We start from the raw sequence: 22987 nt of genomic DNA on the forward strand, positions 1-22987 counted from the left end.
TAATTTGGCTTCTAAATTTTTTTACTCTTGCTTAAAACTGGAGGTGAGCTACAGCTACACAGTGTATAGGTAAGGTATACTGCAGAAGCATCTAGGTGGCTGCTTGATGTGTCTTGCTCATGTACTTAGGATTAGACTAATGAGGGAGCTGTTATAGAAGGAGTTAGCTTCTGTTATAGCATGTTGTGATTGTCTAGGCATTTTCACCAAATACTAAATTTCACCTAGTTTTCACCCTGTTTTGCAATTCCTTTGCAATTCCTACACTTGTTCTCTTGATCAAGTTAAAAATTCCAAGTTTATAAAATCCTGCTTAGATTCCTTTTACAGCAGTTTCCATTTTCTTGCACTCGTAGAATGGTTTGGGTTGGAAGGGACCTTAAAGATCATCTAGTTCCAACCCCCCTGCCATAGGCAGGGACACCTTCCGCTAGACCAGGTTGCTCAAAACTCCATCCAGCCTGGCCTTAAAACCTGAAAAATATTTTTCTGTAATTCTGAGGCATAGCTCAGTGTGCTTTTACAAATTAATTCCATTTATGTTGGACTCGTAAAGAATGCGGTTATGATCCAAGAAGTTCCCTTTGTGTAGTAACCTGAAAACTTACCTGCAGTCTTGTAAGATGTTATGCAACAGTTTCATAATCACACAAAACTGCTGTTTTTAATGGTTTCCCAATAGAGACATCACCCAAGGTTTGTATTTTCTTGTGCTTATTATCTTGTATCATTGGTTTCTGGTAGTATCAAAACGCTAGGAAATCTCTCTCTGTAACATAATTAACGTCTAAATTTTACAATTCATCTTAGCAAGGTTTGCATTCCCAGAACCTCATACTTAACAATGAGATGCTGAATCTTGTGTGTACTTTGGTGGTGTGCTATAGTTTTGGCATTCAGTGCAGTAACATGTTCAAATCAGAACACCTAGTGCTTGCATCACTTCAGCTTTTGATTACCAGCACTGCGTCACTGAGTAGTACTTACGTCTAGAGTTATAGATCATAATTGGATTCATTAGCTTATAAATACATAGCAACATCTTCAGAAGATTCATGGCGGTCCAACTTGTATTCAAAATAAAATACATCCAAACTAAAAATCCTCATACTTGCCTTTAATGGTCCAGGATTTCAACGTGAGCTTTTGGGTCTCCTATGCATATGTATCAGTTACTAGTACTACTATAGTATGCATATGAAAAATAAAAATTGTCATAGGTTGAACCTAATGGGATGCTTCTTATAATGTCATGGCTGCATTGTGAGAGCTGTGTTTAGCAGCATGAGTCTGCAGTGGGAAAGTATCTGAAATCAATGAAGTTTTTGGAGCAGACCTATCGAAACTCCTTGCAAAACTGTTCAGAAACTTTACTGGGACTTATATCCTTATACGCTGTGTGTAGGCCACTTCTGTGCAAACTGATGCACTCTTGATGCCTCCTCTGGCACCTGATGCAAGTGCTATCTCCACATACTGTCCAGGGCTGCCAGTACCTGTCCCCCAGTAGAGTACAGAGAGAGGAGAGATCACTGTGCCCTGGTGCAGGTGGGGCAGCTACTGAATTTTCCTCCTAAGCAATTTGGAGGCTGGAGCAATGATGAAGGCATCATGTTCTTGAGTGTTGAACATGCAGTTCTTGTTGAAGGTATTTGTTGGTTACCACAAGCCCAGTCTCTTCAGATGGTGATAGATCTCTGCCTTTCAGTGAGCAAGTTCAAGTTGCAGAGAAGGTAAATATAAGAAAGCTTTTAGTGTATTCATACTGAAGACCCACACTTAAAGAACAACTCTCTGTTTAAATAGAAAGGAATTTTTTTGTCTTTGTTTAGCTTTGTTGAATTGCAAAATAATTTGCAGTTTTCTGTAAGGAGTTTTTCCATTTCTAAAGCTGGCAACTAGCAAGTAATTCACTTCCAAAGCAGGACGGTCTAAATGGAAAGTACTATCTAAATAAAAAAACCTGATATGTATTAATATACCATTGAGATACCAGGATTTTTTAAGGGAAGAGAATATCTCTGAGAATAATTGTGGCTGATATGAAACCAAAGGATAGCGATTTGCATTTCTGTGGAATGTTTTTCATATGCTTTAGAAATACCTGAAATACATGACCTCAGCAAAGAATAAACACCAGGAGGTTCTTCAAGATTTGAGGTAGCCGTAAAAATTCCAAGAATTGCAAGTCTTGCTCTAGAAAACCACTGGTAGTTCTGTGGGCATGAAACTTTGTCTCCAGAAGCCTAAAAGTGTTCGTTTATTATTTGTTGGGCTCTTAAGCTACGCTTAAGTTGCACAATGCATACATACAATTGTGAGACATTCTCCTCTTTAATGTTATATACTCTTATTTTTAGCTGAACACTAGGGAGATTGTGGATCCCTAATATTCTCAGTAAGAGTAAAGTAAGTATATGACAGATATAGAAGAAGATAAGACCAACTCAGTTCACGCACTTTATGGCCTGACCCTGTTCATTTTAAACTAATGGAAATTCAGATCTCTGCTTTAAGGCACTGTGGCTGGTTGCTTCAGCCTTTCAGTTTTTTGATAACTGGAAAACCAAATGCTGCTTTCTTCATAAGGGAACAGTGGTTAATTCTTTCAACAGTGGGATAATAGATTATTTCAACATAACCGGAACATCTGTTAATGCAGAAACAGAATGTAGTATTTGCATTCATTCATGTTATCTAATTTGCTTCCAGTGCATTATTTTCTGTCTGTGCCTTTGCTGACAGGTCCTAGAAGATGTTACACCTGTGCAGAAGAGTTTGGATTAATAGGGCTACGTAACTAGGGATGTTTTTCATGGCTGTGCAGATTGTTGGCTTATGGTTTTGGTTTTTTGGCAGGGGGGCTTTTTGAGTATGGAATTACAGCAATACAGTCTGACCCCCTTCAAAGCTAGGGCTAGAGAAACATAGCCCAGGGGTCTTTGTGCTATACTTTTGATGTGTGCTTTTTATGGCTGCAGTGTTAAGTACCACATGTTCAGCATCAGGGATGGCAAGCCTCAGCATGCTTAGGGCAGGCAGGAGAGACTAGACACAGGAGAAGAGCAAGGTGCAGGTGAGGGGACCAGCGTGGCACAAGATGCCATGGCAGATCGAGTCCGTAGATGAGCCAGTGTCCAGTTGGGTAAACAGCCAGTATGCTACACTGCTGCAAGCAATGGAACATTGTGGATTTGAAATGTGTTTCTGATAAGATGCTCACTGCTCCTGATACTCAGATAAATGTTGTCAATAACCATGCTAAACTGTTAGTCTGTATTGTGGTTTTACTGATGCAGCACCATTTTATTCTGTAACTTACCAGACTTTTAAATATATTTTGCTACATGTCAATTGTGATAGCTTCTAAGTTAGAACTTGTACTTCTGTGGTTATAGTAGGTTTTAAAAGCAGTTAAACTCATTTACAGTAAGAGAAAGAAAAGTCATTTTCACCTGTGCACCCATCCCAAGTGCCCATTTTTATGCTGCTTCCCTGAAACAGAAGGACAAGAGGTATGTTAATCTTCTGTTAAGAAAAGGCAAAGCTTATCTTCATTAGATCTTTTTCAGAGTGGTGGAAGCATTGTTCAGCTTTTCCCATACTGACTTGTTTACGTGAAATGTCAAGTTTAAATAAACCAACTTAAGTATTTATGTATTTAAACTTCAGAGAAAATAAGGGAAATTCACATGAATTCTTCATTCTTCGCTTGAAGACTGTTGTAGCAAAGTCAGCAACGACATCATATATATATACACATACAGACAATATTTTTATCCAATTAGCCATGTGTAATGGAGACATACAACCATTATAATGTCAGCTGAGTAAGTATCTGGTTATAAGACATTTGCCCTCTAGCATAAACCCGACCATTTCAGGTTCCTTTTACAGTTAAAGCCAAATTCAGTATCTGTTGATGCTTTGAAAGTTAGCAGTATTCCTTGACAGAGCACTGTGTTTGCCACAGTGGTTTCAAGTACCAATTTTATTTTCATGGGAAAGCAGACCCTCATGCTCACACAGCTATTGGCACTGGGCAGGTGGTTGAAGAGGCTGGTACTGGTCACCTGGGAGCTGGTATCTTCTCATGGTAGTGAGAACTGCTCCAGTGCTCATAATTTTTTTAATGAGGGGGGCAGATTTTCAAGAAATACGGTTGCTGCTGCATTTAAGTCGCGGCTAGTAGTGATACTGTTTGCAAAATCTACATTTTACTAGAAGACACATTTCTGCAACTGCAGCTGTGTAAGGATTGGTGGACTGGGTTGTGACCTATAATGCTTTAGGCAGCTGTAATTTGGGATTAACAAGAGCAAACCACGAGGGTGGCTGGGTGAAATCTCAAGCCCAGAGCAAACAAGTAGCAAATATAACTCTGAGGATTTGGTGTCTTTTTAGGGTCAGAACCACAGTAAGACAAACGTGATTGTGGAGGCAGGATTTGAGCAGAGAGTGAGGACCCCATCACAACATTCAGCTCACTTTTCACCCACACCTGTGCAGGAGGCTAGTAAACACAGCTGATGTCCACTGGTGTTGTGATTCCATTTTAGGATTCCCTGCTGCTTAGATAGGAAGGGGTCTGACTTTGCTGAACCATCTACTTTCTTCACTGAAATTCTTAAATCTGTGGTTCATTAAACATCCAAATTCCTTAGGAAAAGTGCCAGGTGGCCCTGCTTTTTTCGTTATTTTACAGAGTGAATACTGCTAGGCTGCCCGCTTGGTGTGATTAGTCTTTTTTTTCCTGAAGGTGATGCATAAAGAAAGCTTTCTTCTGTATCCCTCTTGCTATGTGTAATAACCACAGTGCACAGGAGTGATGTTTATTGCGATGTTATGTGTGCTTCACAGCTGCATGTCAGTCATGGGGAACTGACTTACTAATGTTGGTCACAGATCTCGCCATGAAAGTGAACATAAGTGTGTAAGAAAAGAATGACCTTTCACAGTTCAGGCTGATTCATCACACATGCTTACAAAGGGATCTTGCTGTAATTCACAGTCTTAACTTGGGAAAGAAGCAGGTATTTGGCTGGTGTTAGCCTTGACAGTAGGTGAGAGTGTTTTGAAGCTGAGAGTATTAGTTGAAGTTTTAAGGGCCTGAGAGATTACTTAAACTTCCTTGCAATTATCTTAATGCTCACGAATTTTATATGTTTATTTTTACAGACTTCCTTCCTTCATTTCCCTTCTAGGACTGGAATGGGAAAGAACAAATTGCCATAAAAGTTTCTAAAATCGTATTTCTGCATTGAATACATATTATAATAAAGAACTCACTGGGACTCAGATTCAGAATTAGATTCACAATATTGTTCCTGTCGCTATTCCCTGCTGAATTTCTTCATCTGGTAATATTACTGCTTAGGAAGTGATAATATATACATGTAACAAGTTAATTGTAGAAGCCCAAAATGGGTAATTTGCGCTACTAAAACAACAGCAGTCAAGCACTCTGTTCTGCAGTTGCCAGCTTTAAATTATCATGATTATTGTAAATCATGTGAGGGGATTGTGGGAAGTACAGCTTTCAGCTTTTTATTACAAATCCCCCATTTTCTATTAGTGATCTAAGGGAAAACAACACACAGCCGTCTGGATGGTAGACTGCGGTGATGGTTTATAGACCATTACTCTCAGCACTCCAGGGGAATGAGTGGGAAGGAGGAACATGCCTGAATATTGCAGTATCTTTGGGATTGTAGTACTTCTTACTACACAGGTTTGTAGCTGAAAACTGAGTCATCCTCTCCGTGTAACTGCTGCGTAAGGGGGCACTTGGTGGTTTCCCATGTTAGGAACTGTGTGTGTGTTACACACACACATAATTAGGTAATCAGCACTTGAAGTGAGAAGAGCATTTTATATGTGCTCTGCTGTATGAGAGACATTTCTACTTCTTAACTTTAAAAAACGGAATCCAACTCCAGCATACCTTAACTAATGTGTTCTTTGCCCTTGTGTAAGCACTTGGCACAATCAGGAGGGGAAAATGTCACGCTCTAAAGACTTCAAGCAGTGTGTAGAGGGAAATAAGTGTTAATTTAAAAATTAAGTCTTAATACCTTCCATTTTTAGACTTTTCATTTTACATCTTCAGACATTACTCATGCTGTTGCCCATAGGATGAAGGTGCAGGCTCCTCCCTGGATGTGCTGTTCCTGTTGTAGATACTCTGCACTTGCTGTACAGTGTCCTGAGGTGTTCACACTGTTTCTTGGGGCTCATCTCTTCCTGGGATGCTTAACAAAGTTGCACCAGAAGATAATTGGTTCTTTATTAATGAGTTTTGAGCTTAAGAAAAGGGAAGAATTTAGTTGGTGACTGAATTGCTGGCTCAACATACAGCTGTACTACATTGTTTTGCCTATCTAAAAATGAGGGAGGCTTATGCGAGTAATGTCAAAGTCACTATTCCTGTGGCCGAAGCACATCATATTTGGGTTAGTGTCTCTCGCCAATTATAAAATATCCTATAGTTAGTTATAAGACTATATCCTAATCCTGAACTCTGCCCTGATCCTTCCTGTGGCATTTATACTACTTGAGCATATCATATGGCCATGATGTATATGTATGAGAGTTGGGATTTCTGAGATGCCAGTGCCTATGGCTGTCGCAAATAGGTGAAGTGTTCCTGGGTTCCTACTGCCTTGTTTCTGCCTACCACACTTCACTGACTCTACTTGGTGCTTACCCATTCTTTTTGGGAGAAAAGCACTCACTGCAGTGAGAAGCACTCTCAGTTTCTCACACCACTACTGCAACCCGAGGCGCTGGAGACAGTTTCTTTTTTTAGATCTCTGTGTAATCAGCTACCAAAGTAAGATACATTTTGTAAAAGGTTCGAGTCGTTGATCACTCAAAAGTTACAGGTCGTAAAATTATCGAAAGGTTCTGATACCAACATGTGATCTGAGGATTAGTGGTGCTTTAGAAGGAAACAAAGACTTTGCAGACTGCACAAATCTTAGTTTGTCTATGCATTTTTTTCAGATCTGTGGCCAAATGCTGAAATGATACTTTTATCCTTATAACCATCACTGGGCGTTTTCAGTCTTGCAGTGGTCTATTGTATAACTCATGCTGCCCTGGCAGTCTTAACTGCTGTCCACTGTTCTGATTCATTATTTTTGGCAAGGCAAGGCAGCATGCACCAGAGTTAAGGAGAACAAGTTGAATTGAAATTTGTTTGAAATAAAGCTTTTTTTTAAAAAAAAAAAACAAACACATTTCTTTTCAATGTAACTTATGTTCTGTTTTTCTTATAGATCACTTGTTTTCATTCTGAGTTCAGTATTTTCTTTTTAAAAATCATGTTCAGGTTTTACTTCTAGAAAACTGAACTAATTTTTCTTTATGCCCAGTACAGAACCGCTTACAGAAGTAACTTCTTGTCAATAATCCTTTCAAAGACTCACAGGGCAACAAGATTAAAGCCTTGATCCCTTAGTCTAGATTCTTGAACACTGATAAGATAAATTAGAGCTTCATTATATTAATGAGTCAATAAACGAAAAGGAGGAATCAGAGGAAAGGCTCAGAAGAATGGAAGAAGTATAAATGAACTCTACATTAAACTTACCATTAATCATAAGAACAATGAATCATAAATTGCATATGTATAAATGTGCATGCTTTCTGTGGGAAGACAGTAATTATTATGCCCAGGAGCATTCTTTGTATCGTCTCCCACTCGGTTACTGTCAGCATCAATTAGTCCATTATGCTGAATATTTCTGAAATGATCTGAGGTTAAAGAGAAACAAAAAACCCAAATCTCCTTGCTTTAGGTTCTTTTCCTATTGTAAATAGTTGGAAGGCATTGATAGCTTGCAGCTTTTTTATTCAGAGGCAACTAAATTTAAAATACATCTATAAACATTCATTAGAAACGCAAGAAAATGGAAAATCCCTTAATTTTTCAATGATGTAATTTACCATCAAGTTATAAGTGTTTCATAAGGAACTTATTAGAGGGTATCTGATTTGGCCCGTGGTGGTGTCTTCAGGGATCCCTTGTGATTTCTGCATACTGAAATGTGAAGAGGAAGCACTCTCAATTTCTTTTCATTTAAAGTGTGAAGTGAGTTTCTCTCATTCGCTTTTGCAATTACTTGGCATTTCTGTTATATACATTTAAATGAACATGAGAGAATTGCTAGGAAATATATATTATATTAGATAAGTGTATATCTGTAAATACATAAATACATTTATATTCCTAATATAGTCTGTTATTGGCTACAGGCTGGAAGCTGTCTGAATCATGCCATCAGTGGGGCTCCTGCCAACCCCTGAAAATAGGCCTCTTTGAATTCCTGAGTCTGATTTAAGATTGTTGATTTAATATTTTTAGAAAGCAAGCCTAAATCAGCAGAGAAATAATTGTCTGAAAATGTGAGTTGCACAAGATACAAGTTCTCACTTGGTACCTCAAGCAAAATGCACTGTGGAGGAATTCTCCACCCCACTCCCGCATTAATTTTGACCACCTCGCCCCCCCCCCCAAAAAAAATTCCTGCCACAGACACTTTCTGTTCCCTAGTTAGCCACATGTAAAGAAACCTTAATTTTTGATACTTGAACTCTGTTTTGCATCAGATGGGCAACACATTGTCTTGCACCTTTCCTCAGATGTATCAAAAAGACTTCAAGCTAAAGAAGCCATGTGGACACAAAATACACGTGAAAATCAGAAGCAGGACTTTAGAGAAAATAAATTATATCCTTGACAAGAACTCACAACATGGAACAGATGTGTGATACAAACACGTATCATGTGCACAAATCCCGTAGTTCAAGTTTATACATATATGCAAGCCCATGCAGTCTTATGGAAGGTGGATTGGAGGGGTGTGGATTAAATGCTCACATTCCCCAGGTGCTTCACTGCAGTCATGTTCCAGGAGCTGTGTTCTTTTTTTTTTTTTTATTGATCTGAGTATTGGCCAAAAGCAAATGGGGATTACTTTTAAGGTAGTCGCTTTTGTATTTTTCTTCGATTCTATATAGCGTCATTGCCATATAGGGGGCAAAATTTGTGGTTTGGTAAATCTCTTATGGAACTGTATTTCCATAGATGTTATAGGCCAGTAATGCAATGTATAATCTTCATTGAGATAAGGAGCTGGATTTGAGATATCCCCAGATAAAATATTTGACTCTGAAATAAAATGCTGAGCGCCTTCAGCTGAGAACTTCAAAAGAACATTTTTCTTCTTTCTTTTCGTGTTCTAGTAGTTTTTTCCCTGTAGGGTCATTCTTCAAATTCAGATTTTAGAAACTAGAAGTGTTTGAAAGTGTGAAGAAAAGGAAGAATGAAATCAACAAGGATTTTTTCTTCTTAAGCAACTTATAGTTTGGAAAACCATTATGAAAAGTCATAGTGTATATGGCTCCCACAGCTTTGTTAAACAGAGAGCACTTTGACGTTAAGGCTCTTTATTATTCAAAATTCTGGAGGAGAGCCAGAAGAGAAATACATTTGGAATATGAAAATACACTAAGTATACATGTAGCTTGCCAGTAATTCATCCCAGAAAACTGACAGAAGGCAATAGAAAAGCCACAACTAAAATGTAAATCTTAGTGACTCTTTTTGCCTCTTACATGAGACTGCATTAGTGATTGTTGGTGAACAAAAATAAGGTCAATATTGGATGCCAATAAAATATTTATTTTTAACATGATCATTACATTCCTTCATATTCCAGTTAGTATTTGAAGCCAGAGGTGTATCGGCATATTGCAGGAACAGCTATTGAGCTAGGATGCCTAACTCAAGGAACAGCCCTGGCTGGGGATCTGGAGTGGGTGGATGGGCAGCGGTTTAGCCCTTCAGCCCTACATGCGTACATACCTCACAGCTGCGCTTTTCACTCCTGGATGACTTCAGCATCTTCCTTCTTTGCAAGCTTATGTAAATACCTTTGCTTAATGCTTGATCTGTTCACATGCACCCTTCATTGACAGCACCAGCCTTGCGGACTTTGGAGCTGTATGCTCAGAGGTGTAGGTTTTAGGCATCGCTCTGCATAGCCAAGTGATGTCCACATTCCCTTACTCTAGGAAAGGGCTGAGGAAGTGTAGTTCAGGACTGCAAAGCTTAGAACCATCTAACTTCAAAAGTACAGGAGGAGAAGATCGGCCTGTTTTGCTGCATAATTTTGGGTGCTGGTGAAGGGGTTGATTTTCTTCTTGTGATGGGGAAATCTGAGCCCCACTAAACCAAAGGCAGACCTGCAGAATGGTAAATGTTAGCTTTTGGGGGAAACAAGGTGACAGAACATTCAGTGAGCAGTCAGTGAGGTAAGAAATGGAGTAGCTGTTTTGGAATGTGAAAAGAAACTGAGGTTTTTGGATTTGCTGTGGAGTGAAGAGAAGTTTGAAGAAAGTGGCCACCATCTTAGTTCACAGGTAATGCTTCATTTGAATGTGAGCCATTTGTGGAACTGGTAAAGCCAGTCATTCAAAAATTAATATCTTTAATAATGCTTTGGATAACAGTTGCAACAACAGCCAAATTAAATTCAAATGTAACAGTGATGGAGGTCAGGTAAATTTGCTTCTATCCCCTGAATCTCCCTCCTTTGTCCTCAAGAACGCTGTTCTAAGGTTACACCAAAAGTGGGGAGAAAGTGGGAGCCATAGAGATTTTAACTTTGCCCAAGTTACATACTAAAGCACCAGTAAGCGTAAAATAAAATTTATGTTTCTGAATTTTAAGCCCTCTAATTTAAAGTGTTGAACTGTTCACCCACTACTATGCTGGTTAGTAAATTCTGTTTGTGTGGTTTTCTATTAACAGTTTTCCAATTCATCCCATACACTGTTTTTTCTTAGAGCAGTCATGAATTTGGCAACATGCATTTAATAAGTGATTTTCGTAAGTCTGTATTTCCTTTCTGAAAATTTTTTTCTTCTGCCTTCTTATAGTCATAGTTCCTTGAACCACAGTTTTTATCCTTACAGTAGTTTTTTAGTTAAAATTAACAGCTTTGTTTTCCCATATGCTTTTATATTTGATTTGCACATTTATAAATGTTTAATCAAAATGGAGTGGTAGATGAAAGGGAATCATATTATTTAAAAGCCCGAATTTCCACTTTTGTAGAAAATCATCTGGAGCTAGCTGATCATGAGTCAGCAATGCCATCCTCTCACAAAAAGACACATATGATAGGATGTAAAAAGCTGAAAGAGAAGTACCTGAGGTAATCCTTCAGCTTAGTTTTGATAGAGCGAGCCTCAGGTAAGCAGCTGTTTCAGACTTGGGCTAACTGGTTAGAATACAGAAGAAAGCTGTGAGAATGATCAGCGATCCGGAAGACTTAGCTGAAAAATTGGGTTTGTTTCATCTAGGGAGAAAGGGAAGTAGAACTGTCTTCATGTGGGTAAAAGACTGAAAAAAGGGTAGGGAATAACCTATTCTTCATTCTCATGGGAGAAAAAAAAAGTAAAGGAATTGAATTACATCAAGAGAGAGCTGAGGTACATAGTAGACTAACCTTCCTAGTGGCAAGGGTAGCCATGCGTTGGGATAGATTGCCTGAGGAGGTTGCAAATTTTTTGCAGGTCTTTGCTGGTCTTTAGAAAATCCAGTAGGCAGAGACTAGAGTCAAGCAAGAATTAATTGATCTGACTGTGAAGAGTGGGAGTGGACCAGATGACATTTGGCAGTCCTACCCAGCCATATTTTCTGTAGTTCTGTTACACAGGTCACCAGTTGCTTGTACCCAGTTATTTGTTTTGCTTAAAAAGCAAGTTGAAGTGATGGAGATTTTTTTTTTTTATTCAGCCTCTAGTAAAACTCCAGGTTTGACTTTATTTCAGCCTTGTAAAAGACTTTTTTTTTTTTCTTACTTCTATTCTTGATTCCTCAGTATCTCTTTGACCTCATTAAAGAGCAATCTAGTGTTTATAGCTTCTTCCACATGCAGATTATTATCAGGTACAACTGAGTAGTGAGTTATGTATTTTTTCTTAAATAAACTGGGGCTATTATCTTGATTATAAAAAGATGCCCCAGACTTTGAATAACATTTGTATGTCCTTTCTCTTTTGAAGTTTGTTAGTCTTTCAAGTGTGGACATGAGAACTGTCTGCAATAACCCAATTATACATCTTTCTTCTCAGCTTATACTTGGTATTTCCCTGTTCATTTGTCAAGTAAATTTCCCTTTTAAGTTACTGATATGTCAGCAGCAGTTTCAGCTAGTAGAGTTCTGGATTTCCAGCTGCCCAGATCTCAAAATACTTCACATAAATATTGACTAAACTACTTTTCATAACATTCCTCCAGCTCAAGTAGATGATTAACTGTAGCTGGGAATGTGACATGTTTCACTCACAGAAGACAGCCTAAATTTCTGGATACCACAAGAGCTGTCTTATTTGTCAAGTGAAAATGCTACCTACTTAGAAAGTCTTTAGTTCTTGTCTGTTTGCATCCTTTGCAATGCTGATGGTTTGTTTTATAACCCAAAGCGGTGTATTAATTCCTTTATTTGGCCTTAGGCTAAAGTGCTGGCCTGCTGAGCTATCCTCTTCACAGGTAGACTTGTAAGCATAATGCAGTGGAAAACATAAATTCACCTTTCATCCCTATGACAAGTGCCAAAACAAGTATCAGTTGTTAATCAGGTTAGTGCTGCTAAGAAAATGTTCTGGTTCTTGTTCTATCGAAGAGGCAAAGACTATCAAATCTGTAAGAACAGAAATGTGGTTCATTGAAGTATTTAAAACATGAAGGGCAAGATTATTGTTAGATTCCTAAGAATATGAAGAGATTGAGGGGGGGGGGGGGGGTGGAGAAGGCTCTGATTTGGAACTAGAATTGACTCCTTGTCCAGGGTGTGCTTGTGAGGCAGGTGGAAGGGCTAAAGGAGGAGAGCAGGTGAAAAGCCTTAGCTATCTGGGTAGAGGAAAAAAGGGAGAGACGAGGGAAAGTTCTGGTGGGTTTTGTTATTGTTCCCTTGAAAGAATTTAGGGAATTCCTGTGCAGAGGGAAAAAGTTGATGACAGAAATTAAGCTGTGAACTCACAGCTGCTAAACAGTATTTCAGCTGAGGATGTGAAAGCTCATTATATTAGAGAAGTAGAGTTTGAAGGTAAGAAGTGTGAACCTAAGAAGCATCACAGAATCATAGAATTATCTTAGTTTGGAAGGGACCTATAATGATCATTCGAGTCTTAACTCCCTGCTCCTCTTTAAACTAAACCATGTGACTAAAAGCCTTGTCCAGATGCTCCTTGAACTCTTGATGGCCTTGGTTCCATGACGGGTTCCCTGGGGAGCCTATTTCAGTGACTGACCGCCCTCTGAGTGAAGAACCTTTTCCTAATGTCCAACCTGAACTTCCCCTGATGCAGCTTCATTCCATTCCCTCATGTCGTGTCGCTGGTCAACAGAGAGGGGAGATCAGCACCTCCCCCTCCGCTGCCTGCATGAGGAAGGTGTAGATTGCCTTGAGGGCCCTCCTCAGCCTTCTTTTCTTCAATCTGAATGAGCCAAGTGGCCTCAGCTGCTCCTCTGAAGTCCTGCCCTCAAGGGCTTTCACCACCTTGGTCACCTTCCTCTGGACACTCTAGTAGTTTGATGTCCTTCTTACACTGAGGTGCCCAAAACTGCACACCATACTCCAGGTGGAGCCCCAGTAGTGCAGTGTAGAGTGGGACAATCAGCTCCCTCAACCGTCTAGCCATGCTGTGCTCAGCGTACCCCAGGACATGGTTGGCCCTTCTGGCTGCCAGGGCACACTGTTGACGTGTGTTCAACTTGCCATCAAATGCATGGAATGACTTGATTGGAGGAATCATAAAAACACGTATGAAGAGCCCATTTTTCCTTCTTTTTGAAACAAATATTTTCAAATATTTGAAAGGAGAATAGTGGTTTGGAATTTTTAGCAGGTGCCATGTATCACAAGTAATGCAAACTGGAGAGACAACTAAAATGCATATCAGATACAATCAGAATAAAACTCAGGCATACTGTTTTTTCTTCCTTTGAGCTTAGCGGTAGAGGAGTTTAGCTGGAAATGGAAAGAAGTGAAATACAGGAGAAAATTAGGATTCTTTAGGCCAAATCTTACGAGCACCAACACTCTGGAAATAGCTTATCACAGATGCCAGAGATCCTCTTAGGCATCTCTTGGTAGCCCAGCATAATGATTAGTAATCTGATAGTACTTGTGTACTGAGGTTATGTGTCTGCTTGGAAATAATCCATCCTTCCTCAATGGCCCATGCGATCATAGGGTGTCCATAGTTTACCATCTTTCTTCGAAAGCATGTAATTTATGTCCTCTTCTCTGTCAGCTGCCAGCAATTTTTCATTTCCATATCTAAGCATACAGACTCTTGGAATCACAGGATCATAGAGGTTGGAAGGGATCCCTGGAGATATCTAATCTAGCTCTCTTGCTTAGAGTGGGATTTAGTTAATGCAGTTGCCCTGGGCCATGTCCAACTGGGTTTTGAGGATCTCCAGACCCCACAACTTCTCCAAGCAACCTGTTCCACTGTTTGATCACCTCTTCAGTGAAAAAGGTTGTTAATGAAGATATTAAGCAGTATTTACCTTTGGGCTGCTTCCCTGATGACTAGCCCTCAGCTGGACTTTGTGTCATTGATTGAAACCCTTTGACCCACCGTTTCAGCCAGTTTTCAGTCCACTTGACTGTCTGCTTGCCTAGTTTGTATACTTCATCAGTTTTTCAATGCAGATTTTACATGGGATGGTGTCAAAAGCCTTTCTAACTTTTTTTGGCACTGGGCCCTTTGCTTAGGTGCTCTTCTGAAGACCAAGTCTTTTGGCACATTTGGGTCCATCTTACCGTCTCCAGTTTGTTATTTTTTGGTAGGTTAGCATGGGATATGCTGAGAAGACATAACGGGCACCAGTCCTCACATGGCTAGGAACTTGAGTCTTGTTTCTCTGTGAAGCAAACTAGTTCTGGATAGGCCTTATCTTAACATAGTGCTGCAATCCTTTTGTTTGCCACGGGTTAGAATAATCAAGTATGGTTTTGAGAAAATATAAGTCTCGGGAAAAGCCTCACCTGTTTAGTTTATTCACACAAATCTATGTCCTTCTTTTGCTGAAGTTGTAGTTTTTGCAAGAATCATTTAAAAGGTGGCTGCTTGCCATTTAAACATCTAGCTCACTACATTATGTGCAGTACTGCCTCTTTTTCACATGTAATGAAGTGTCAGTGCTAAGTGCAAATACAACTGTGTTCATGCTTGTGTGTCTTGTTCTAAACTGCAGTGTCGTCAAATGTCACTGCATGTAGTCCTTGAGCTATTACCACTTGCTACCAAGAGCGAAACAAAGTGTTCTCAGTACAGTCAGGTAATCAGAAGTTAGGACATTTCTCTTTTGTCATCTGTAAAGTAGCTAAGAGATCTTTTCTGCTGTTTAAGCAGGATTTCAAAATAGTTTGGAAAGACTACTGGAATAATTTTCCCTGTCCTATTATAGTAGGATTCTGACTTTGTCACATGGAGATCGTTTCCACTTGCTACAATGCTACTGAGTGTTTTGAAACAGGAACTTGTCAGTAGTCCATGGTAGCTCACTTCAGTCAACAGCTGCCTTAAACTTCACAACTTTGTTTCAGTCTAATGCTTTGTTTCAGTCTAATGTGTTGTGTGTCCCGTCCCAACCCCCCCCCCCCCCTTTTTTTTTTTTTTTTTTTTTTTTGGACAAGAGAGTTGTGGCTCACTGATCAGTTATTCTCTCTGAAATTAAGGATTCTTTTGAAAATCATCAATTAAATCAACCTGAGACTCCTTACAGAATTATGTGTAAATGGGACACACACCATCAGTTAGATCCTCAGTCTGATTAAATGTGAGCAGGCTTTTTCTGAAAAGTGGGATATTGGAACTTGGCTGTGCATATTATGGGGTAGATTAGGTGAAGATTTACCATATATGGACCTGTCTAGTCCTCTTGTTTCATGATGTGGACCAGGAGAGAACCCTGCTGACAGGTTTCACTTGAGGTAACCACACACAGGATGGTTTATTTTATCATAATATTTTGTATTACTCTTGCTTTTGCATGAAAAATGCCTTTTAGTATTTTCAAATGTCTGTTTAATTCTGTCTATTCAGTTCAAGGATTTTCTTCGTTGGAAGTGTGTTGGGTTTGTTTGTTTTTTTTTTTTTTAACATAGAAACAGAGGTGACACTTAGCCTTTTATGCAATGCACTGAAGAAGGATTCCTGAGTAATATGATGAAATTTTTCAATCACAATGACGTTTTGCTTTCAATTATTTGTTGTTTAGGAATCTACCCATACATTTAAACAGTACATATGTAAGAAAAAAATTCCATGGGTACAAATGAAGGTTCTTGCTGCTCTTAAGCCAGTGCTAGTACTTGATCAAGGAAAACTCTTTCAAAAATTTAACTCTTGTTAAGATAGGGCAGTATGGCCCTAGGCATTCAGTTTGAATGTATACAGCATTTCTTTAGATGTTATTTGTGGGGTTTTGCAGACTGCTTTCTTTTTCTGGTTATTTAAAGAGCCAAATACAGTGAAATCTGGGCTTCTTTTTATGGTCCCACCCACAAGAAACCAAATTATGATGAATTATTCAATTAATGTGGGAAACATGACTGACTTCTTAAAATGTTTTAAAAAGCTGATTTGCATCTTTGGAAAGAAGTAACCTGCTACATTGAGTTAATGTTATATTTATTTAAAGCTAGAAGTACTACCAATTCAGAACTGGTTTAGATGTTGCTGCTGTGCCAGATATCATGGGAGTGATAATGTGCTTAGGAATTCTGAACATAACAAATGATGTACTTCTTTTTTTTTAATAGCATGCCATCTTCCTGAGAGTTCCACACTGTCATTTTAGAGAAAAAGGAAATACTACTTCTTTAAAATTACCAGCTTATAAGTTAATACGCTGTAATTTATCGTCTAAAGTAGTAGTACTGAGATACGACTCATCCACACCCTCTTCTTGGCAGTTCAGAGTTTGCTTCCAGCCCAGCTGATTTCCACCATGGATGTGCATTGAAAATGAGTCTTGATCAGTCACCCTGACTTCTCTTTGCCATTTAAATCTGTGTTCATGCATTTTAATGTCAAGTTTAGCACTGTGGCTTGGCAAGGCCCTGGCAGCCCGGGCGTGGGGGTCAGGCAGCTGCCGCTGTTTGAGTGAGAAGCCCAGGTGCTCTGCTCAGGGCCGTGGTGCAGACTGCCTAGCTGGTGGCCTTTCCCGAGGGACAGCCTTGCCAGGATGCCTGTTTGGACTTTGCTATGTCGCCTCCTTCTGCCAGTGACCTTTGCTGTTCCAGACCTCATCTCTTGTCTCTGTTTCTCCTGGTGTTGTGTAGGTGCTGGGATGGCTGGAGAAGGTCACGATTTGCAGTTGAGCTGAGGAGGCGTGAAGCATCATCTGTCCCCTGCTGACGTTTGAGGTAGTGTGATAACTTTTATCTTGCTGCAAATGACTTTATTATGATTGATGGCTTAAGCAGAGTGATCAATAGTATCCTGTAGCGCTCTACAGATAATCCTTACAGATCATATCATCCAGTCTTATAGAAGGTGATGAAGATAATGTGCAGTATACAGAATTCTAATTGGGATCCAATCATCATATTTTATTACACCAAACAATAGAGATATTTGAATTAAGGCTTTCAGATTCAATCATCATTGTAAATTGGTGGCGTCAAGCCTATCTCCACTAATTCTAGTAGCCAGCATTTCAGGCGGAGGGCTAGGTAACTGGTGGAAGTGCTTAAAAGCTATTTTTCCTTCTCAGAGAATTATTATACTGTATTTCAATGAGCCATTTCCCAGGACAAATTCTGATTTAAATAAATAGCTTTTGGGTTGTTTCAGATAAGATAGTTACTTAAAAGCCCAAACATCGCATGATACAAATTTCTTGCCGTTTCTGTAGTATGATACTTCAACTTTTCAGACTCAAAACTGTTCTCTAGATGCTTTATGGAACATGTATGTAACATACCTAGCAGTATCTATAGCAAGATCGAGAACAAGTATCTCTTTCAAAGGAATGCACATATTTTAATTAAGACTTAAAATCTTTAAAAAAGATTTCTTTTCATTTCCTTTCATCTAATACGGAGCAAAAAGCCATAGGGAAATTGAAACACAACTGCAAGCTGTACATTTTAAGGACTTCCCTACTCTGTAGGGGTACAACTGTTGGGTGCTTCCCTACCAGCTGAGCTATTCAGGAGAAACCTCGCTGACCCACAATATGTGCTTTTCCTGTGAATTTTATATGTCTACTATAGAGCATGTCTGTCTGAGACTGGAAGAAAACCTGCTCTCTTAGGGAGGTAAAAACTCAATTCCAGGCCAGCCAAAACCAGACCCTTCTTAGCCAAGACACTAATTTATAGAAAACTGAGTAATCCTGCAATTAATTGTTCTCTGCAGCCCATAGAACTGACATCTGGATTCACTTTCTAAGCTATGAAAGGACTACAGGCTTTGAGGGGCCTGTTGTTTTCTTTTTTTTGTATGTGATTAAAGCACCCTGTTATCAATTTATATTCAGAGGTAGCTGGTTGGTTAGCTGTCAGAAATCTTTGCAGACTGTTGCTTTTAAAATAGCTGAAAGCAGCAGTAGAAAAAGATCTTCCTTGAATGAATTATACTGAGTCGTTATTCTTTTTAGTGTATGAGTCCAGTCACTTGTTATCAGGTCTGATTGCTGAAGGAGAAACTTATATGGGATACGTGAACTAAAAATCAAGAATAATTTATGCATCAGGGCACTTCAAAACTCCAAGCTCCATCAGATATTCCACAGTTCCAGTAACAGTGGGAAGATTATAATCAATCCAGAAGTGATTTACCCAGTACTGCCATACACTTTGTAGTAGAACATAAGAGCAGTCAGTCTCACCATGCTTATTGTGAATATGCACAGTATTCAAGTGTGATTGTTAAGTGTCATACATATTTTAGGAGCAGATGATATCATCATTAATGACTTCTTTAAAAAATACGCTTTTTTTTATATGGTAAAGTTTTGCTAAAAATGGAAGCCTTTTATCTCTCCAAAACTATAGTTTGCTGTGATATTATTCAGTGTAAGGACGACAAAAAGGAACAGTCATACTCTTTCCTTTCTAGGCTGACAGTTTCCACACATGGAGGTGAGGGTGAGACTAAAAAGACTGCAGTTTAGTAGCCCAGTATTAGGTGGGGTGGCCACTGATGCGGTGATGAAATGGAGACGGCCAGGTGCTAAGACTGTTGCTGACAGACTCCTGTGCAGGCAGCCTTCAGTACAAAAAACAGGTACTAGGGCAAGACCGCTGGTCAGGCTTCAGAGGAGCTGGATATCTTGCTAGACCAGGAGAACCCCCATCAGGGTTTTACAAAACTGACTAAAGTGAAGTGTCCTCCCCTTTAATCTGCTGCTTTTTTTCTTTTTTTTTTTTTTTTTTTTTTTTTATTGTACTGTATGTCTTACGCAAGTCCTGAGATCTAACTTGGTATGGGGTTTATTTTTGTGAATCGACCTCACAAAATGGATTTGAGTCTGAGCAATAGTTGTCATAGTGGTCAGTGAACACTCAGGCTCTCAGCTGCTCCTCAGGGCAGATAACCTGGTAAATTTTGTCTCTAAACACCTATTTTCTCATGGTCCCGTGTGAAATAGCAGTAACAGCAATGGATAAATGTGAATGCAGCAGTCTGTTTTAATAAAAAACAGTTCAATCTACTCCAAAATTTAACTTCCTTGATCAGATAGTTGGTAACATGATGGAGTTCCTGCAGAGGAGGGAGTCCTAGCATCAGTGGAGGCGGACATCCTTTCCATTGGCCAGCCAGCCAGCCTTGCACTGAGCAGCTCTCTTGTTGTTTGCACCCATTGCAGAGTTTCCCATTTTAAGCTGATCAGTTCAGGGTTCATGTATTTTATCTGTGATGTCTAAAAGCAAAGGCTGCAATGCAGAACTGTGGTTGGTTTAGTCTCTAACAGTTTAGGAGTGGTAAATGTGAAAGGAGAGGTTTACATCCACTGCACTGGGGTTACAACAGCTGAAGAGCGTGGTTCATTCCTATTGTTTATAAAATAGAGCTATACACTTATTAAGAAGGTTTTGCTAGTTGCTTGAGTGTTTCAGATGAGCTGGTATTTCCCGTAATGGCAGTTCTTTCTTAATGCAAACTATTAGTTTGTTGTCTTGGTTTTTTTTTTTAATCCGTTACAGCTTTATTTTGTGATGCTAAAATGTCTGGCAGTAAATCTGTAAGACTCTGTAATGTTCTGTGGTAGGTAAGATGTTGGGGAGGGTTGCAGGCCATGCCTGACGGTGGTGTAAATCCAGGCAAGCCGTTCTGTAAAACGGATGATGCCACTGACCTCCACTGCAGACTGCCTCAGGATTTGCTGATGGAAAGCATTGTCTGACAACATTAAAAGACCTCTTTAGAAACAGATTTGGCAAATTACCTTTAAAATTGATATGGCTGGCTGTATTGCTCATTTTGTAGACACTCCTTAATTTCTTCTTTGGTAGAGTTTTCTTAAGAGGAAATGTTGGGCATTTGGACTAAGCTCTTTCTGTTTCCAGTGTGAATTTCTAGTTACAACCTAGTATCTCCCTTTACCTTGCTTATACCAGAAGATAGCCTTCCTTGTAGTGCTATGCTAGCTGCGAGTACCCACTTGGAGGATTATCTGGGCAATTTTCATCTTCACTAAACTAGTAACAGTTCCATAGGTATCATTTTGGAACAATTTGGTTATAACCAAGCATTTTTGAACGGAGCATCCTCAGTTTCTTCTGATCACCTTGAATCCAAACCTGCCTTTCAGACCTCAAAGAGCAACTTCAGGACATCAGAGGGAGCAGTGTTTTCATGTTACAGAAAAGCTCCGTGATATCAGATGCAGATTTATAATATGTGCTGAAACCTAACTGACTGTATTTGCTCGAGTGCTAGGTGGTATGCTTTTAATTCAAGTGATATGCAGATACTAGCACACATGAAAACACTTGCAAAGAAAATGCTAACTGGAACAGTGGAACTGGCGTACTGTGTAGTGGTGATCCAGCAGGTGATCCAGAACCAAGAGGGTTACTTGATATTAAGCATGTGAATAATTCTGTTTTTCCCTCATGTTCCAGCCTAAACTACCAGTAATGTCACACAGGTTGCTTTCCACCGCGATTACTGTGCTTCATCATTTATTTATAATTTCTGCCACGTGCTAAGCACTCTGGCTGTGCTAGGGGAATTAGCTATGTTCTCCTGTTAAATATTTAACCTTGCCTGGTTAAAATTAGATGCCTCTAACTGCTTTGCTAGATTGGGACCACGCTGCTGAGTCAGGATGAGATTTAACTTTAATGCTAGCAATGAGGACTTGGGGATTTTTTACATTGGCACAGAAGTGTATTACAGCACTGGAAATATCATTTAATCTCTTTATGTAAAGTGTGAATTATCATCTCAGTGGAATTTTTTCCTGTGCATAAACCGGCATTTTTTTAGTAGAGATTGGTTCTAGACATAAACTCAAACATTTCTTTTTCCTTTCTTGTCATGGTATTTGAGATTAAATTGATGCATTATACTCCTTCAAACAAACTGTAATATACTTTTTTCTTATATAGAGAAATTTTCTCACTTTGCAATTGATTGTACAAGTAACAAAACAAAGAGCTAAATTTTGTCTTTTGAATGATACTTATCTAAGTTTTAATAATAACTTAAAAAAAAAAGCCTAGGAAAAATTACAGCTGCAGTTGAGAAAAGTGTTTACAGCCTGAAAAAATTATTACTCTCATAAACAGGACTGGACCCTCTTTCTTAATGATACAGGTGTGTGTAAAGCTGAGTATCAGCTCAGCAATTCACATATGCATGATAGCAGCTATGTGTTGCTATTTCTTTCAGCTGAGATGCGTCTAATTTCCTGCTCTGATGTGTTTTGGGAGCTGAAAGGCAAAAAAGGCAATTAAGTCTTTTCCAAATCTAAAATTTTCTGCAGTAGACAGATGCTTTAACTTCAGTTCTCTTTTAGACCATTAGGTTACTTCTGTCAAAGCATAACAGGTTTTATTGTAGATAAAAAATTGATACACCATATGCCACAGCCATCCTTGGACTTCATAGCCCAGTTCTTGGAGTATGAACTTAGAGCTGGATTAACCTAGAACAGCTTTCAGTACAAACCCAGAACAATAACTCTGCTGTCATTGAAGGGCTCCTTAACCACATCCAGGAACTGATAACTATTTGGCCTGTTACCAGTTTAAATGCAGTTTAAATCACAGTAATTAGCTGACACATCTATCCCTATCTGTGGGAAAAACAAACCAGCTCTGGTAGAAGTACTGAAGTTGTCTATTACTGGTTTTATCCTATAGAAATAAATTTGGTGTTAGAATGAAGCTTTCATACCGTGTCTGTTACAAAATTAGAAGTTTGTTTAGGAAAAAAACAATCATTTTTTCTAAATCCATAGTAAGCAGTTATCTAAGTAGAGATAATGGGATGCATCTGTGGATCCTGAGCGAATGGGCAGATGAAGTGGCTAAGCCAATATCCATCATATTTGAGAAGTGTAGCGGTCCAGTGAAGTTCCCACTGACTGGAAGAGGGGAAACATAACTCCCATATTTAAGAAGGGAAATAAATAAGACCCAGGTAAGTACAGACCAGACAGTCTAATCTCTTTGCCTGGCAAGTTCATGGAGCAGATCCTACTGGAAACTATGTTAAGGTACATGGAAAATAAGGAGGTAACTGGTGACAGCCAACATGGCTTTACTAAGGGCAAGTCATGCCTGACAAATTTGGTGGCCTTCTGTGATGGGGTTACAGCACTTGACAGATGAGGGGAGGGGAATGACATCATCTACCCAGACTTGTGCAAAGGTTTTGGCACTATCCCACAAGGCATCCTTGTGTCTAAACTGGAGAGACATGGATTTGACAGGTA

At 39.2% G+C, this 22987-nt stretch overlaps 1 protein-coding gene across 9 annotated transcripts in view; it reads left to right on the forward strand.

Annotated features, from left to right (window-relative positions):
* Window positions 1-22987, forward strand: part of GHR (growth hormone receptor) — a 125488-nt gene that overhangs the window by 23976 nt on the left and 78525 nt on the right. For all 9 annotated transcript variants that reach the window (XM_055698575.1, XM_055698576.1, XM_055698579.1 and 6 more), the window contains exon 2: window positions 17376-17459. The gene's annotated coding sequence lies outside the window, so the exon portion shown is untranslated. The remainder of the gene's footprint in view (window positions 1-17375; window positions 17460-22987) is intronic.

Source organism: Falco cherrug, chromosome Z (assembly GCF_023634085.1).
Source record: "Falco cherrug isolate bFalChe1 chromosome Z, bFalChe1.pri, whole genome shotgun sequence".
NCBI classification, from domain to species: domain Eukaryota; kingdom Metazoa; phylum Chordata; class Aves; order Falconiformes; family Falconidae; genus Falco; species Falco cherrug.